Source organism: Pseudonaja textilis, chromosome 2 (genome assembly GCF_049901715.1).
Source record: "Pseudonaja textilis isolate UNSWEBS1 chromosome 2, rPseTex1.2, whole genome shotgun sequence".
Lineage (NCBI taxonomy): Eukaryota > Metazoa > Chordata > Lepidosauria > Squamata > Elapidae > Pseudonaja > Pseudonaja textilis.
In genome coordinates this window covers 37,433,173-37,452,562 of record NC_141991.1, presented here as the reverse complement: position 1 = coordinate 37,452,562, position 19,390 = coordinate 37,433,173, and the positions used below count along the sequence as shown (strand labels likewise).

General features: G+C 39.2%; 1 protein-coding gene and 1 long non-coding RNA gene across 2 annotated transcripts in view; one reads left to right on the top strand and one right to left on the bottom strand.

Annotated features, from left to right (window-relative positions):
• LOC148126827 (contactin-4-like) overlaps positions 1-9,258 on the bottom strand; it is a 345,287-nt gene extending 336,029 nt beyond the window's left edge. The window contains exon 1 of the mRNA XM_087923702.1: positions 8,815-9,258. The gene's annotated coding sequence lies outside the window, so the exon portion shown is untranslated. The remainder of the gene's footprint in view (positions 1-8,814) is intronic.
• LOC148126826 (uncharacterized) overlaps positions 1-19,390 on the top strand; it is a 346,379-nt gene that overhangs the window by 205,537 nt on the left and 121,452 nt on the right. The gene's annotated exons all lie outside the window — the stretch shown is intronic.

Sequence of the window (19,390 nt, the reverse complement as noted above, 5' to 3'; positions counted from 1 at the left end):
GCGGCCATGTTGTCCATAAGGACTAGAACATGAGAGCCATTCACTGATTGCCTGAAATGCTTGAGAACCAGAAAAATAGCTCTGAGCTCTAGCCAATGTATGGGAAGGGTCTGTTCCGATCTGGACCAAATGCCCTGAGCTATCTGGCCCTGTATATGGGAACCCCAACCCAGGAGGCTGGCATCAGTGGTTATCACTAGCCTGTCTGGGTCCCTGAACAGGAGTCCCCCCCAGATAGATGGAGAATGCCACCAATTGAGAGATCTCCGGATTTGTGGCGGGAGTGGGACCTTGATGGATGAGTGGCTGGTTCCTGCTCGTTGGTAGGGAAGCAGGAACCACTGGAGGGCTCGGGAGTGGAGCCAAGCCCACGGGACAATGCCAATACAGGAAACCATCTTCCCCAGAAGTTTGGACAGCAGCGACAGGGGGACAATTTGATTTTGCTGGATCTGGCTGATGATCTCTCCAAGGCTCTTTCCATGAGCTGGGGACAGGAAAACCTGGCACAATATGGTATCGATGACTGCTCCAAAGTGTTGCAATTTGGTTGTAGGAGAGAGCTGGCTCTTTTTGGTGTTGATGGAAAATCCGTGGCTCTGGAGACATGACGGTAATTTGCAGATTCTGATGGGCCGCAAGGATGGAAGAGGAAAGAATCAAAATTTCATCCAAGTAGCATTGGATCCTCACTGGAATAGAATGCAGAGAAGCCACCAATGCTGTCAGAACCTTTGTGAAGACCCTTGGCGACGATGAGAGGCCAAAGGGAAGTGCTCGATACTGGTAAGGGGTATTCTGATAACAGAAATGGAAAAACTGGCGATGATGAGGCCAAATTGGGATGTGGAGGTAAGCCTCAGTGAGATCAATGGAAGAGAGGAGGTCACCCTCCTGAACGTTCTCTAAAATAGAATGCAGAGTCTGCATTTTAAATCACCTGTATTTTACAAATTGGTTGAGAAATTTTAGATCAAGGATGGCTCGCCACCCCCCTGAGGCTTTGGGAACGATGAAAAGGCGAGAGTAAACCTCATGTCCCCATTGAGATGGGGGAACAGGTTGAATAGCCCTGATTTCAAGAAGGTGCTGAATGGCCTGATTCTTGAGGGCTTGCCTGGAAATGTCTCGAGACACAGGACAGATCAAAAATTTTGGGGTGGAGTGGGGTTAGGAAGTCCAATTGTAACCCTGACTTAATAGTGCTGAGCACCCAGGCATCCGTCGTTGACTCCTCCCATTTGGAGGCAAAGAAGGCTAGGCGACCTCCGATGGGTGGGGAGAATGAGGGATTACTTAGAGCGACGGAAGGAATGACCCCCTCCCCCCCGAAAGGGCCGTTTACCAGCAGAAGGTTGTTGCCTGCCAGTTGTTTCCACCCATTGGTCTTGGTGTTGGGAGTATGGCCTGTGAGAGCGGGGGAAGCGAGATGAGGTCTCCGCTCAGAAGGCAGGAGGGCAATAAGGAGCAGGGCAATAGTTGGCTTTCTTCACAGAGGAAGAGAGAATTTTACGTTTATCTCTGGTTTCGATGAGATAAGGTTCCAGAGCATCGCCAAGAAGCTTATCACCTGCAAAAGGAACTGAAGCCAGCTTCCATTTTCGGCGTGACTCCTCCTGCCCATTTCGGAGCCATAAAAGTCTTCTTGCTGCTACAGAAGATGCCATGGCCTTGGATGCAAATTTGGCGGAATTGAGAGTGGCATCCGCAGTGAATTCCGCCGCTGTAATAATCTTATTAAAGTCTTGGTGAGACCAAAGGTCAGAAGCAGGCAATCTATTCTGGAGTTGGTGCAGCCACCGTATGGATGCCCTGGTGAAGAAGGATGCTGCTGTTGAAGCCCGAACAGCCCAAGCAGCAGCCTGGTGATTGCGCTTGCGGGCCTGTTCAGAACATTTATCATCCAGTTTCAGGATATCTTCTGGCTACGTGGGAGTGCCAGAAGATGAGAACGAGGCCAGAACCGGAATGTCAACAGAAGGCACTGCCAGGGCATTGTCCAGAGCTGCGCTGACACTGTAGAAATGCTTATCTAGAGAAGATGGACGAGGACCTGCTGAAGGAGAAGCGCACTGTTCCTTGACCGTGTCCAGGAACAAAATGGGAGAAGGCAAAACCTCTACATGCACTACAGGCTTGGAGAAGAGCGAATCCCCTTAGCTAGAGGGATTTCCTTGTGGAAGAGACATTGGAAATGTTATCTTGATAAACTTTCACTTGTGTACATTCCAATTCCAGATTTATTGCTTAATGATACAACTGATGTTATTGAGGAACAGACTGGAGCCAGAAAAAGCCAAGACAAGAAGTATCAGATTCCAGCCAATGTTGCAGACTCACTTGCCCCACAATGCTTCTAAGTAGAAAGTAAATTCTGCTCTGCCTCTTCAAAAAAAGCGAAGGACACTTAAACTCCAAATCAAGAGACACAGTTACATATGGAAAGGAAAACTTGTACGTAAGCTTTCAGGATGGCAATAATGACATACCATCTGCAATAAATGTAGATCTGCAAAAGGTGTGCTAAACAAGACCTGTTACTAGTGGGAATGCTAAAATCATCCAAATGTTAAAACAAACTGAAGACTGAAAACTAGAATTGCAAGAAGAGTTATTGTTAACACAGAACTGAAAATGTCCTTTGCACAAGATAGGACAAAGTCAACACAAACACTTACTGTATGGAGAAGACTTACTGATATGCATCACGAATATATATAACAATTAATTCATACCAACCATGTAGAACAGAAGTGCCAATTTCTGGTGTATGAGTAATTTAAAGGATTTTAAGTAAAAAAAAAACAGGTTCCATATTAACACTGATCAGAATGTACCATAAATTATATTCTTTGAATGCCTGGCTGAATACTGCCTTAGAATAACAGGATTCTCCTAGTCCAATCCCCTGCTCAAGCAGGAAATCATATAGCATTTCAGATAATCCCTTCTTAAAAAAACTCCAATGTTGGAGTACCCATGATTTCTGGAGGGCAAATTATTTCACTGATTGTTTTCACTGTTAGGAAATTTTTCCTTAGTTCTAGGTTGCTTCTCTCCTTGATTAGTTTCCATCTGTTGCTCTTTGTTCTTCCTTCAGATGCTTTGGAGAATCGGCTGACCCCTCTTCTTTGTGGCAGCCCCTCAAATATTGGAACACATGTCACCCCTAACCCTTCTTTCCATTAAACTAGACACACCCAAATCCTGCTACTATTGTTCATATGTTTTAGCCTCCAGCTCCCTAATCATCTTTCTTGCTCTTCTCCACAAACAACATTGTAGAAGATAGAAAATAAATCCCTGGAATAAATTTTTAAAAAGCATTCACTTTAATCTTGTTTTAGTATCATTAAACATACATATGAATTCATATATACACACAGCAAATTAAGAAGTGCAATATTTGTAAACAAAGATAAATTTGCAGAACCAAATAATCTCATTAACAATTGAGAACAACTATCTTATAGGCTTTGATTGGAGTCTGTAAAATGTGGGATTGAATCATTATTTGTAATGGCTTTAAGCAAGTTATTTTCTTAGTCATAACACCCAATTTATCAAATGTGCGTATCGCATCTATTTTCAAGGATTATTATTAGGGCAAAAAGAATCAAACTCTAAAGCATGTTTCAAATTAGAAATGTGAAAAGAATAGTAAATAGTAATGGTAATCATTGCACTCAAACATTGATTCATTTTTATCTTATACAGGTCTCCTGTTCTATCTAATACAATGTATTTTACATACAATTCAAATTTATCTAAAGGGCAAAATCAGGCTGAATTTTAAGTTAACAGTTACAGAGTTTTCAACAGTTAAATTCTTAAGACAAAAAGTAAACTAAGGCAATGGAGGAAAAATGAAGAATTTAAAGAATTCCCTTATGTGAACCATCAAAACTTTAACTGATGTTATGCTGAATGGCAAATCATCAGATAATAAACTTCTATCTCCCAAAATTATTATAAATGAAATATTTGAATTTATAACAAATCAATCACTCATTTAATGGCCTCAAAAAGGCTTTTTTATATTTTAAGAAAGAACTAAGTTCTGGAAATTTAGGACTTCTGGGAAATGTAGGACTCCTGTGTTCAGTAATAAAAGGAAAGTTTATCTTAATATATATATTTTAAAATATACTGCATCTTTTGAATATTTTTTTTTGTTTTTCTTGTCCAAGGCCCAAATATGCCTGCTTGTTGGTATTATAATTTCAAAAACTGCAGCACCAATAAGCACTTCTTCCATTTATATTCAGCCATGAGCAATTCCTTTTTAATAATTTAAGCAAACTTTTAGATATTGTCCTTCTTGGAAAAGTTAACCTGTACCAGTGACTATGAACATTTATTTTCCATTAATAGTTCTGGTTTTGTTTTTTTGGCTTAGGACAAATCAACAAAAATTTATTTGCTGGTTTAGGATTCAATCTTCCATTATTTACAAAATGTTATAAACACAGAATAATAGCAGATAGAGTTACTCCTCATTTAGCAACTACTTCAGACAGTGACTGTTCACAGTTATGAGCACGATGAAAAAGTAAACATGGAGGTTTAGTCCAGTCAAGCTTGTGGTATACTTGATAAAAGACTTTTGAGTCTTATTTTTAAAAGTAACAAAAATCTGAGAAGGTGTACATGCATGAACATACAAATACATAGTTTCTACATGCCATTGTCTCATTTTGTTAGGACGAAGCATCAAAAAATAAATTGCTTAAAATGATCAGTTTACCTATGCCATTGAATATTATCAGATTTAAAGATTACTTTTTAAAAAAATGTTTAAATTTGAAATGTTTACACTTTAACAGTAGCATCGAGATTCTTTTACTTACCGTGTTTATACACATTGTAAACACAGTAAAATAAATTAAAATAAACTACAGTTTATTTTAATTATGATATAAACTCACAGCAACCTGAAACACAGTGTACTAAATCTTAATCCAAAATATATTATCAATGAAGGTGAAATGTGCCTTAAGTTTTTTTGCCAAATACTGCACTCCAAAAACAAGATATGAAAGTTACTTCCAATGTAACTTAAGTTACATGCAATGAAAATTAAATATAGTTTATATGATTACTCCACGTGCATTTAATAATTTCCCCTTTAGTACCTTTAAAAATTCAGCTTTTTTGAGATAACAGAATAACAGAGTTGGAAGGGACCTTGGAAGTCTTCTAGTCCAACCCCTGCTCAGGCAGGAAACCCTTTAACATTTCAGACAAATGAGTGTCCAATGTCTTCTTAAAAACTTCCAGTGTTGGAGCATCCACAACTTTTGCAGGCAAGTTGTTTCATTGATTGTTCTCACTGTCAGGAAATTTCTCCTTAGTTCTTTTCCTGCACAAGTCTCCACTGACCAGACTCATAACTTTTAATGGCAACATGTGACCCAGAGGCCTCACATTTTACACTTCTGTTGTGAGCTGCCCAGAGTTCTACTCTAAAATGGGCAGCTATATCTACCTACCAACAAACAATTGACCTCCCCCATACAATAAACACAAAATCCAACAGCCACACTACCCATCCAAATTATTGCCCTATCCTATTAGTCATATTCTTTTTAAAAAGTTTTAACATATTGACCAAATTCAGCCACTGTGTCACTCATCATGCCCCACTACTGAGTTACTGTTCTCTTGAAACAACCATTCTGCAAATCAAAATAAATCAAAAGTGGACATATGGTAGCACCATACTATACTGGCCTGTTGATACCTTGTTCTGTGGGTCTGGGGTGGAATCAAAGTTGGTTTCTGGCAACTACACAGCTTTTTGAAGTGGCTTGCCATTGCCTTCTTGCTAAAGTAATAGGAACTAGTCATCCAAAGTAAGTCGGCTGGTTTTTAGGTAGGGTTAGAACTCAGGTTTCCCTGTTTTTAGTCCAGCATGTTAACCACTAGACCAGATTGAGTCTTGCTGTCTATGCTATGGACAATTATTCTTATTTATATTGCTTTACCATGCCCTGTACTATTACATTTTGAAAAGCAACATGTTTCCCACCATGTTTTAGAAAAATAGATACTTAAGGAATACAACTTTCTTATTTCTAAGAGTGGTTATCAACTACTTAAGCACACAAATTTGGCAATCATTTCAGTGGTATTCTTCTAGGAGAATCTGTTTAGAAATAATAGTCATAATAACACACCTGCGTAGTAGCATTTATATAAAATAAGCCTTGTTGATTGGGAACAGCACAACTATTCCTTATCAGCTGTAGCGTGAAAGCAGCTTTGATTATAGAAATAGTCTCATTCACAACATATAACATACTTCGCAGCTGCTACTCTCCTTAAAAAACCTACAACAATCTTTGAACATGATAGAAGTTGATACCAATTGTAAAAAGCCAAAAGTATTTCAAGTTTTTTTTTTTTTAAAGTTAAAGAAGTTCTATCCATGATGAGCAACAAAAGTTTGAAGATCAAACATACAGGCTAAAAATGATGGAAGCAAAGTTACAGTGAAGGCAGCATTTGAAATTATTCCAAGCCTGAGAAAGATTATTCTATCAATCATTCCAAGTGAGCCAGAACAGATTTTCTGCAAATGTAACACGTTTTAAAACAGTCCAATGTTTCACAGAAGGGTCACCAAATCTGGGCTACAATTGAATAAAAGTATATATTTGCTGCCATTTTTGTGATGGTCCAGATTTTTACAGATCAGAGTTGTATCTATAATATCCATTTATTAAATTGCTGCAATCATACAACTGTCAGTAGAATACACTTGTTAAACTTATGATTATCTATATTTTTAGACTAGTTTTCATTTCTTTTTTTCAAAAAGGAAACAATGAACCCAACGTGATTTTGAATTATGATTTGAAACATAATTTATAATGTATATAAATTGCACATTATCCCTAACCTAGTACAAATTACTTCACCACAATTAGTATTTTAAAATGTTTTTAATATTGTAGTAGAGCCTACAACTTTCTCAGAAGTCTGATGGTTTAAAAAAATCCAAAAAATAAATACAAAGAAAAAAAAACATCATTGTGATGACTCTGAAATGTCATGGTAGCATAATGATCATCGCAAATACTGAATTGCCAACTATAGTCCTCCATTCATTTACCTTAAGTGAAAATCAGTATGTAAGATGTTAACTCTCCCTGTTCATTATGCAAGCTGCACCCTCATCATTTGTTGTTTAGTGAGCAAGCTGCTTCAGTCTAGGATAAGTAAGAAGCAACGTGCTGCATTATGTTGTTCCTGACACAAAAACCTAACCACCACCAATGGGAAGAGATATTCAGAAAACACAACACATGTTGGCATCCAGTAAAAGTTGTTGGGAGCATTTGCACTGAATATACTGGTAGGGAAACATGCACACGAGATGTGCACAGACACCACACCACACAACCCATACAGTGTGTGCATTTATTCCTATTGCAAGTCTACTTTCAGCCAGCACATGCCAACCAAAAACAAAGCTCACCCTCTTACTTTGCAACACTCAGCTCTTTGTCCCAGACCCTGGATCATAGGTGTGTTTTTTATGATTCTGTAAAATATAAACAAGTTTTATACTTCAAGGGGAAAAATAATATCTCTGGACAGCAAAGAAAAACCCTCTGGGTTATTCCTTCAACCATTCCATCTCTTTTATTATCAGCGTCTCTTTTATTATTATTATTCACCCTATCTGATACACAACCAAAGGTGAGTCTGAGACACACCACTTTGTGTGGTCAACTTGGCTTTTTTGCAAAAGTGATTAGGGCTGCTATTTGGTACCTGGCAAAGTCTGTATCTGGAGTTGCCTGGATAAACTTGAAGTGGAAACTCGAAGCAAGGAAGAATCGTACACAACGGGGGCAGAGTTTTATATATACCACCGTCGTTTTACACAGAGGGCTGCGATTCTACCTACGATTGTCCTTCCTATCCATTTCTTAGCAAAAATAAAAAATAAAAAGCCGTAATTGGCAGCAGTCTTTCAGCCTCTCCAGAATTCCGCTCCCCTCTTCGCACAAACTGCACGGGGGACAAATTCTACTATCCTTTCTCGCCTTTACAAGGCGTTTCCACGCAGGTTTACACAGAAATAAGTCCGAGTTCAAGTAGCGGGGACCTGTGAGCAAGTCCAGCGTCGGAACTCAAGCTTGCTTATTCCAAAACAGTTATTTAGAAATCAACCGTAATTCCTCTGAAGTAAACGCGAGATATTTTTCCGGGAGGCGGGGAGCTTAAAAAGAAGACCAGCAAGGCAAACAATTAGCAACCAAAGGTTGGGGATGGCACGTCGTCGTACCCCCCCTCCCTCCAGTTAATTCGAAGTGTCTTTTAAAGAGGCAAGCAGGTCAGAAGGTTGGCTCGGGTCCCCCGTGTCACATGCAAACTTATCGATTCGTCGACTCGACGAAAAGCATCGCAACACGCTAGAATCAAATTAAGACACGAGAATCCAAGCCGAGGGGGTGGGTGGGTGAGTGAAACGATTCCGACGGCGCTGGGCTAAAGGGGAAGGGAGGAAGGAAGGGAGAGCCGAGCTTCGGGGTGCGCCCGTCGCGATGCAGAAAATCCCTGGGACTGAATGAAGCACGCTCGTTTCGGAAGCCTCTTCTCTTCTCCCCTCCCCCCCTCGCCCCCCCCTCCCCGTCCCGTCGGTGAAGCAAGACTTCTTCATCAATATCCCTTGCAGGGGGCAAACAGCGACTCCCAGAACTGGGGCGACTTTCTGGTTTCGCGCTCTTTTTCTTTGCTCCGCACCCACTCCCCCGAAACGCGATACTGCTGTCCGGACATGCAACCCAAGCCAGCTCTTACCTGAAACCGAGGCAGCTGTCCAGAAACTCCTCCGAGCGGGATGCAGGCAGAAATGCACTGGACACTGGGCGAGCAAGCGCCGCCGCCGCCGCCGCTGCTTTTACCGACGCGTTGAGGCTCTTCGGCTTTTCTCTTTTCTTTCTTTCTTTTCTTCCTTTTTTCCCCCCCACCCTCTTTTTGTTTTTGTTTTTAGAAAAATACGCGCAGGTATTCTTTTATTTCTAAGCTCGGGGGTTTCCCGCTACACGGAAATGTAAACCTGGGGAAACGAGGAACGCCGAAGATGCTTGAGGGAAAAAAAAAAAAAGGCTTGCGTGGTGGTCACTGAGCGACCCCACCCTCCCCAATCAAACGGCTCGCACGCCAGCGGGGCGGAGAAGGCTAGGAGAGAGAGAGAGAGAGAGAACGAGAGTCAATTAAAAGAAGGGAAAGGGAGAGAAGAAGCCTGCCCTCCAACTCTCCGAGCTGCTTCGGTGCTTAGCCCCGCCTCCCCAACCCTTCCGTCTCCCCCCAACAACCTCTTTTTTTCCCCTCTCTCTCTCTTCCCCCCTCCCTTTCGCTGGCTCCGTCCTCACCCTGCAACACCGAGGAGACGACGGGCGAAAAGAGCCGCATCACAGGTTCTTTGGGGGCTGGGAGGGGAAGGGGTGGAGTGGGGTGGGGGGTTCTCGGGGCGAGGTTAGGAGAGCCGTCTGGCTTGCATGTGCCTTTAGGCAAAAGGCGCGCCGAGCCAACACGGCCGTGGATTTTGCAAAGGGGGGGCGGGGAGGGAAATCAAACGGGGGTGGGCTGCCCACGTGCCATAGCACGCGCCGGACTCTGGAGGGTGGGGGGAACGGGACGCAGCCCGGCAGGTGGGCCCACGCGGAAGCCCTTCGTAAGCCACCCCAGATACCCACTCCCGTGGTCTGGGGTCCTGCCTCTGACACCTGTTGTACAGGTCCTCCGCCCAGCCCTCTCGGTCATCAGAAAACATGGAGGCGGGGGCGGGGGGAGGAAGCGCCTTGCTCGCTGAATGACCGGAGAGGGCCGGGACGAGGAGCCTTGCTCTGCCTGCTCCTTCTATTCGGGAGGCTCCCGTACCGGGGCTGGGGAGCCGCCTGTTGATGCTCCCCTTTTCCTAGAGATGTATTGCTACCCTCGGATTAGTGGCAGTTAATGGCAAACCGCTGGCTGCTATTGCCCGGAGCCTCATAGTTGTGCCACAATGGCCCGAGAAGAGCTCAGGGCAGGGCGGAGGTACAGGAATGGCGATCGATATGCCTTTATTGATTTATAAAAGCATAAAGGCAGATTTATTTGAAGGGGCGGGTAGTTAGAGTCCTTACACAGGTAGCTTAATGCCTTGATAAATGTCATCCATTGTTCACAGACTTTGTGATTTCCACCTGCCTCTTGTTCCTGGATTAAAAGTAGAGTGAAATCTGAAACAGTTAATTATTTTTGAGGCAAGGTCAGGTGATCTGTTAGGCGTGCTTCAAGCATGTTGACAGGTGGATCAGTGTGCCTCTCCCTCTGATCACTAAGCAATCTTGTCTGCAGCTGTTTTTCTCCAACTTTATATCCTCTCCTCATTTCATTGCCCTCATGTGTGTCCCATCCTATCAAGGATGTGCAAAGCCCAACATTCTGGGAACATTGGAATGGCTTGGACAATTGAGGCATCTTATCAGTTAAATAACTTTTAAAAGTCTCAAAAAGATCCATTAATTAATGTCCCTGGAGGTGATGGAAAAGATGCTGCCAATGATCAAAACCTCTGGAAAACTCTTGCTGCCCAATGTGGTCTACACAGGACCTAACGATGATGATGATGAAAGAGATCCATAATATTGTATTCCCCTAGTTTCATACTGCTCTGGTTGGGCTTGTCCAGTGTTTTTTGGAAAATTATTCTTTCAAACTGGCAATGGTTTCTGTTGTTCCAGACATAATGTAATGGGGCCTGGATACCATCCTGCACTTCCCCAGAATGTTCCAACACCATTTTGAATTTTCCTATTGCTTGAGTTTCTTCTGCACCAACCTTCCTCTTACTGATATCAATTCTTATCTGACTTAGATGAGAAGACAGGTTTATTCAAGAAAGAAAAGGAAGCATATTTGATATCGCATCATTTATCACCTCCTGGTTGTCCCCACTGTGATATCCAGAAACAAATAGGGGTTGTTGCACTTGTCAGTTTCCTTGTTTTTATCAATTTTCATCATTTTTTCACAGGCCTGATTACAACTGCTAGACACTTTCTGTTTTCCATCTCTATAAAGCTACTAGCCACACAGCTTTGTGGGAGCTCTCCAGTGGTGGAATTCATTTTTTTTTACTACTGGTTCTGTGGGCGTGGCTTGGTGGGTGTGGCAGGGGATGGCTACTATAAAATCTCCAGTGAGAAGTGATATTTGCTGGTTCTCTGAACTACTCAAAATTTCCGCTACCGGTTCTCCAGAACTGGTCAGAACCTGCTGAATACCACCTCTGGTAGTGGTGACCCTCATTCTGAACTATCTGTGCCCTGATATCTCCCTGTGTGTCTTTGGTTATGCATGTTCAAATCATAATTTGTTTGGTGCTGCTCAGGTTTTTTTCTTTTTTTAAAAAAAGACATACACATATGAGTCATCCCATATATCTCTTTATTTCAAATTAATTTTAATTTCTGAAATGCCAAAATAGGGTGTGGGAGAAAACCAGGTGGATCCCCCAGATTTCAGAACTGCACAAGGACATCACATGCTGCAATGTCCCAATTAGTTTGTGCTTTCTTGCTGACTGATGACATATTGAAAGGAACAGCATGAAAGCCAAAGAGGGAGTGAAAAAAGCATCACCTTGCCTATGACAACTCTCACACAGAGATATGGACAGTACAGTTCAGGAAAGAGTCCTTGAGCAGATTCTAATGTGGTTAGGATCATATATGCAGTTGTTTGCAGGTAACTCTGAGCAATTATCATTAAACTTCTCTTTTACTGGGATATTTTTCTACGTTTTTAAGGCAAAGATCATTCAATAATTTAAAAACAGGTTACAATAATTAACACAGTGTTGGGTATTTTTTTATTCCTTAACAAGTTCATTCCAAGCCAAGATCATAGAAGCAAGTAATTGCACGAAATTAAATTCTTTATTGTTTATCAACAATGATAAGAAACTGTTATATGGGTGGGCCACTCATCTGACCATTACAACACCTTATATTCTTTTAATTCATCACTTCTATAGAATACCACTCAATCACTCATTTTTCTTAGCATAATTTCATATATGATTCAGAGGTGGTATTCAGCAGTTTCTGACCAGTTCTGGAAAACCGGTAGCGGAAATTTCAAGCCAAGATCATAGAAGCCATTCCAAGCCAAGATCATAGAAGCAAGTAATTGCACGAAATTAAATTCTTTATTGTTTATCAACAACAATGATAAGAAACTGTTATATGGGTGGGCCACTCATCTGACCATTACAACACCTTATATTCTTTTAATTCATCACTTCTATAGAATACCACTCAATCACTCATTTTTCTTAGCATAATTTCATATATGATTCAGAGGTGGTATTCAGCAGTTTCTGACCAGTTCTGGAAAACCGGTAGCGGAAATTTTGAGTAGTTTGAAGAACCAGCAAATATCACCTCTGACTGGCCCCACCCCCATCTATTCTCTGCCTCTTGAGTCCCAGCTGATTGGCTGGGTCTTCTTTTGTTGCCCCGCACAGCAGAACAGAGCTGGAAAGCAGGTTAGTGGGGTGGGGAGGGAATGGGATTTTGCACTAACCTTCCCCTGCCATGGTCACCAAGCCATGCCTACCAACCCATACCACACTTACCAAGCCACGCCCACAGAACTGGTAATAAAAAAATTTGAATCCCACCACTGATATGGTCCCTTCCTTCCTTCCTTTCCTGCTCCCCAAGACATCTAACATTTATGAAAATATATTTATCTAAAGAAGTTATCCTTGGACTGGACACCTTATCTCATTTCTCTGCATAAACTATGTCAAGGCCTAAGAAAGCTCAAAAATGCCAACACCTTAAAATGAAGCATAGTTTTAGAGTTTAAATAAAAATGCTTGTTTATTATTTCGTTTGCTGCCCATCTTGCCACAAGGCGACTCTAATAAATGTTCTAATATTATGTTCTATAAAATATTCTAACAATAGGAAGCTGCCTTCCTTTGTAGGGATTGTGTTAGAGAACTTTCACATAATCTGAGTATTTTTTGTTGCCCCGCACTGAGTATTTTAATTGGAATACCAGAGAGAAAACTTACAAGGTTCTGAATCCACAGTTCATTTATGGCTGTTCTCCAATTAAAGCTTGTGGATAAATCTAATTTAAGCGCAGCAAGAACATTATATTAATGTATTATCACTATGAATTCAGAAGCATGAACAATGAAATTTAAATCTTTAGCACTTTGAAAGTTTTGCTTCTCATTTTTCTTGATTCCTTTGTATAAATTCTTTGCCCGCTATCCATCGAAATATTAACTCCAAAGTCATTTTCTATGGACTCTTAAGAAAGTTCAGAAAGCCTTTATCAGGTTTATCTAATCTCAATGGTATATATCATTTATGTTGTTAAAGAATAATGTCTAGTAATTATCCTATAACTTACTAGCTAGAAAATAAATAACTTGATGGTTATGGTCTACTTAGTCCTATAATAATTAAAAGGGATGTACTATGCAGTACTTCAAACAAAACTATCTCATATTTGTCTGCTACTTTTTAATAGGAAATTCTGCCATGTAACATGGCACACAAATTAATGTATCTTGAAATACAATTCTCTTATTAAGTATTTTATTTAATCATTTGGAATTATCCCCATAAGCTAAATAACTTTCAGTGATTTATCATGCATGCCTCTTTTCAATAATGTATACAGATAGTAAAACTGAACTTGTTTCTAGGTGAGTATAAGCTGTCAGTCATGACACAGTGCAGTCTAATTTGAGGGGTCCTTGATGCTGTCTGAGCTTGCATATTTTCTTGCGGACGTTTTATTACCCAATCTAGGTGACATCATCGATGCTAGTCACACTAGCACTGATGATGTTACCTGGTTTGAGTAATGAAATGTTTGCAAGAAAACAAGCAAGCACAGAGAACACCAAGAACCCCCTATGTCAACCCTGAGGTGCAAATATCCTCCTTTATTAGCAATCTAATTTACTAAGGAACTCAGTCTTACAAAGTTTGCTAAGTCCAAATACCCTGGTAGCCCAGTGGTTAGAATCCAATGTTGCAGGCTAATTCTCTTGACTGCCAGCAGTTCGATTCTCACTGGCTCAAGGTTGTCAACCTAGATTTGATATACCAGGCCCTGAAGGTGATCTGGTATACAGAGATCACATACATATTTTCTTTAAGGAACCCATGCAGAACTCTAGAAATGGTCTGATTGAATCTGGGTTATTCCAGAAATCCCCAAATTTGATTTTCCAAGATCTAGAGCAAAATTTAGAAAAACAGTGCTTCATATTCCTATACTTTAGCATGAAAAAAACAGAAATGGCTGTAATTCAGCAGAACAGAATGAAAATTGCAGGTAAACTAATTGTTATGTAATATAAAGCATGCTGGACTTAAAAGAAATTGGTGCTTTTGAGGTTTTTGAATGAAGCTCCTTTAAAGCATGATACTATTTTAACTATGCATAATTTTATTGAATACGAAGAAATTGCCTTTGCTAATAAATATTGCATGTGTCATATATCAGAGAAATCATAGCTTTAGTGCAAAGCATAGTTCCATAAAGAAAGATAATGCTCCTTACTAAATATAGTGGATTGTATTCTTGATTAAAACAAGTATAAAATATTTAATTACATATAATAAAATAGTTCATTCACTAGGCCATGTCAGCTAGGTAATGCAGTTCATAAAATATGGTTCTATAAATATTTTCAGGGTAAAAATTGGTGACAGAAATAGAGCAAATTATCAACACCATTGGATGTAATTTGCCTGCAGTTGCCTATGGATGAATAGCTATATACATTTGTTTAATAAATAAAGCATATTTGTATTGCTTTCCCTCCTGAAGAAAAATGTTTTGTGTTGTGAGTGTGTATGTATGTGAGAGTCTATCTGTACATGTTTGACACACAGACATAAATCTGAACTTTAGTAGGAAAGCAAATGCCTGAGAATCACATGAAAAGTGAAGACAAGCATAAAAAAATAATTGATTAGACTTTACACTCTAGGCTCAAATTATTATATCTTCAATGAATTATGAGAAGATCCAGCTGTCCTTGTCCAGGAACAAGGAAAACATGAAGTACCAGATGAGGACCGTCCTTCCCAATGCTAAGAGTTGAAATTTAATTAATGGCACATAATCAATTAGTCAATCATACAGGTGCATACACACAATTTTAAAACAGAGTAAATAAAAGCTTATTGAAAATATATTAATAAGCAGTCTTATCACTGAGTCAGTCATTTAGGTGGCCTTGGCAGCGAGTAAGAATCAGGTATCATAATATTACATAAGCTCTATTCCTTAAGCACTTGTGCAGTGCTTGGGTTATGCTGTCATAAAGTACATTTCAATAATAGACTTCTATACATGGGTTATTCTACAAATGGTAAAACTAAGAATCTCAAGACCCAGAATCTCTTCATATCCTTTTGCCAATATATTGTTGTCTTTTGCCACACTCATGAAATAAGTCATGTCAGTCTCAAAAATTAAGAGAAAAATAAACAGTAAGTATAGAAAAACATCTGCATCAGAAAAATAACTTGTGGGCAAGAAAAGAAGATGGTGGTGAGATAAACTGACACACACACAAGGAAGGAAGGACATTGGGATTTCAAACTTCAGGGGAAATTGCCTTTATTTCTGACATCTCTACAAAATGTGTTTATGCAGCAGCCATGTACACGGTGCCTTAAATGCAAGCAAGATGCTCATCTGTGTCTTGTGAATCTCTTGGGTTTGAGAGAATTAAGAAAAACACTTGCTACACTTAATTGTCTCCAGTGCTACTTTTGGTGTTAGATGCCTCACTTTATGGTTTAATAAACTTCATGTTGATATAAGCTGAATGACAATTAGAATTAGTGCAAACTGGGTTTGTACTTAATGTGGTTCACAGGTTTACACTCCACGTGCTGGCACTCCATGGTTTCATTTCACATATCAGCACCTCCTTATTAGAAGAGCTCCTAGTGTTAAGAATAAATCAATGCCTTTTCCCCAAACAACAAAGGGATCTTGCATCCTGACAACAGTTCAGTTCCTTCTGGCAAGCATGGGAAAAAAATCAGTGTAGAGAGTTCAAAAAGTAAAATGGATGAGCAATATTTATCATCCCTCAGTGGCAGCGTGAATCTTTGCAGAACTCACAAAAAGCACTTCTGAAGGAGAAACACTTGGGTAATAGACTTTCTATTATCTGAGGCAAGGATCATAGAATAATATATTTCTTGCAATATGGATCAGATTTACTTTTCAAGGGTGGCAGTTGTTCAGTTCATGTAAGTGCTGCTAGATATATTTACTATATTTTTATAATATAAATGTAAGATTGTCGAGAAGCAGAATTGAAAGGTACTCTTCTTTCTGTAAGCTTTGGGGCGAGACGCTTCTCAAGAACTATGCTTAAAACTGCTACCAAACAAAGACAGAAGGAGTTCCATAAGTTAGAATGAAGGCTATTATTGACTTCACATTGAAGAAAACTAGAAAGAAGAAATGATGATCTGAAACATTTATTAGTCTTATCTTTAAAACAAGATACTTTCGAAAAGAAAAAAAAAAGAACCATGAAGCATATCTTGGAAAATAAAATGAAAGCCACTGAAGTGCTTATAGATTTCTAATAGGACCTGAATTTTGAAAGACCAAATTCATACAAATTTCACACCACCAAGAAACTCAGCAAATGATAGCATTATGACGGTGGGTAAGATCTTCTGACACAAATCTAAACATTTATCATAACTACAGTTCATCAGGATTTCTCTGAGGAAACCATAACTCTGCAAAGCCGAAAAGGCCAATATGAACTGTAGATAGAGCTATACTTCCATTTTTCCTCAAGGGATGTTATGAAAATAGAATGAGCGTTTTCATTCTGTTGGAAATTACCACCGCCTTAATAACAATCTCAGACAGTGATCAATGAAACTGTTATGAAGAAAACTATCCTCCACCAGGATGTCAAGGAAAATATTGCAAAATGTTAGTCTACTTACTTGATGCAAGCTATATTCCAGCTGGCAGCAATTAAGGAAAAGAACACCAGCTAAGATTGGAAGAGTTGCTCTAAACCTGAGACAGAAATTCTGTGGAGAAGAGACAGTTTATATGGAAGAGAAAAAGCAAAAAAAAAAAAAGGCACTCTACTTGATTAAGTCTGATAAGTTGGGTGTCTGGAGAGAAAGGCAGAGGATCAGCTTACGGATATTATTTCAAATTGGATAAAACAGAAGTGGAAAGAAAATGATGCATAATAAATTCAAATGCAATATTTTGAATTTATGTATGCACAAAAAAGCAGTACCAACCCAATATTTCGAAAAGTCATTCCAGCTGACAGAATAAGTCCTGAAAAATGCAGGTTGTGTGAAGAATCCCTAACAATCCCAAAGTAAGATCTTTTGGAAAGTGACCTTCCAACAGGTATTTCAGTTTAGTAGTAGTAGTAGTAATTTGGTGGTGTAAAAGTATAATTCCAACAGTAATAAATTGATGTGCATAGCAAGTACTTTGATTATTCAAAACTATGTGGAAAATTATAAAATGCCCAAGAATTATTTTGTATGGTATATAAATGTCTAGTGCATGGGTGTCAAACTCACAACGTCACATTGTCACGTGACGTATCATGACTTTTTCCCCATTGCTAAACCAGGGGTGGGCGTGGCCAGCACATCATGCATCCGGTCCACAGGCCACAAGTTTGACACCCCTGGTCAAATGGGAGAACTAAAGGACTGAGTTAGCAACATTCAGCCAAAAGTATGCATTACATATACAAGAAACCATAATATTAAACAAGATACATTTTAGAATTAACCAAGAATATTTTGGAATTGATGATGAGGCAAAAAAAAAAATCAGAGATGCTTTTCTTTGTGAAAATTTCTGCAGATTCTGATTTGTTATTTTTTATCCTGCCTTTATTATTTTATAACTCAAGGTGGTGAACATACTTAATACTCCTTCCTCCTCCTTACACTTTGAAATATAGAAAACTAGTGGTTGGGGAATGGCTGTGCAGCAATGCTTTTTAAGGATCCATTTCCCATTTCCAGGACTGTCCTCAAGGATGTTGCTACTTTCAAGAGTAAAATGTTGTCATGAAGGTTAGAAGATAAGGGTTCTGCTTATGTATCATTCACTTTCTATTTCCTCAGGTCCACAAATTAACTGTAAACCACCCACCTCCCTCAGAAATGGACTGTTGAAGTGTGATATATACATAAATCCGATTCAATAGTTGTCTTTTAGACTAGTTTCAGAGATGAAGATGAGATGAGACAGCCAGATTTATGTGAGGTTTCAAGTCTTAAATTTTATCATATGTACCCTTTTGAAGATAATCTCTAAAGGAAATTATTAATGAAACTTTGTCTTGGATTGCTGAGAGGGAAGACAGAGTAAAAGAAATAGGAAGTTGTGTAAATTATTTGAACCCTTGAAAATAAACCTAGTTAAAGTACTATATCAGCATGCCTGTAAATTATACCAAATGTGTGGGCTTTAACACTCTGATTGAAGATTGGAAGATTGTGGCTAATCCTATCCCAAGACATAGAATTACTGGTAGTCAAAGAATAAATAAAAACAAATCTGCCCATGGATTAAATCAAACTGATACTAATAATTCACATATTATAAAGCATGTCTTTCTGGTTTCGTAAGCAGCAACATAATAAATGACAACTAAGTTAGAGTTCTGCAAATAGCCTATCCATCCTACTGTGGAATAAGTGGGATGGAATATTTCAATTACCAACAAGGATTCCATAAAGTTACTAAAATTATATGACGTATGTTTGCAAGAAACTTGGATTCCAGAAAAATCAATCTGATAGCATTTATTTATCTCATTTCAGATCATGGGACATTCCAGCAAGAAAGTTAAATTCTTCTTCTGCTATCCTGTCATATAGGAAGCAGAATATGGAGTAAATAAATCTACAGTGATTTAATCCTCTTTCATTCAGTGATATTTAAGATAACAAATAAGATTGACCTAATAATAGGAAATGTCTCTCAGAGGTAATAATTCTCAAAGCCGGGACCACTGGGCTACACTTGAAAATACAATTAACGCTCTAGAGGACAAATTCTTACTAGATATTTTTATCATAGTGGGTGGTTTTCATGCAAAAATAGGAGGCAATAAGCACAAAATAGCAAAACAGTTGAAATCTGATATTGATGAACCTTCCCTTACTTTTCCTTATATTTTGAAGGACTCTAAAGTAAACCTAGAAATGGTTAAACTTCTAAGATTATTTTACAAATGGAATTCTCAAAATCTGAATGGCCCAGAGATCCTTCTGGTAATTTTATATACACATTGATAAATGAAACAACAATCATT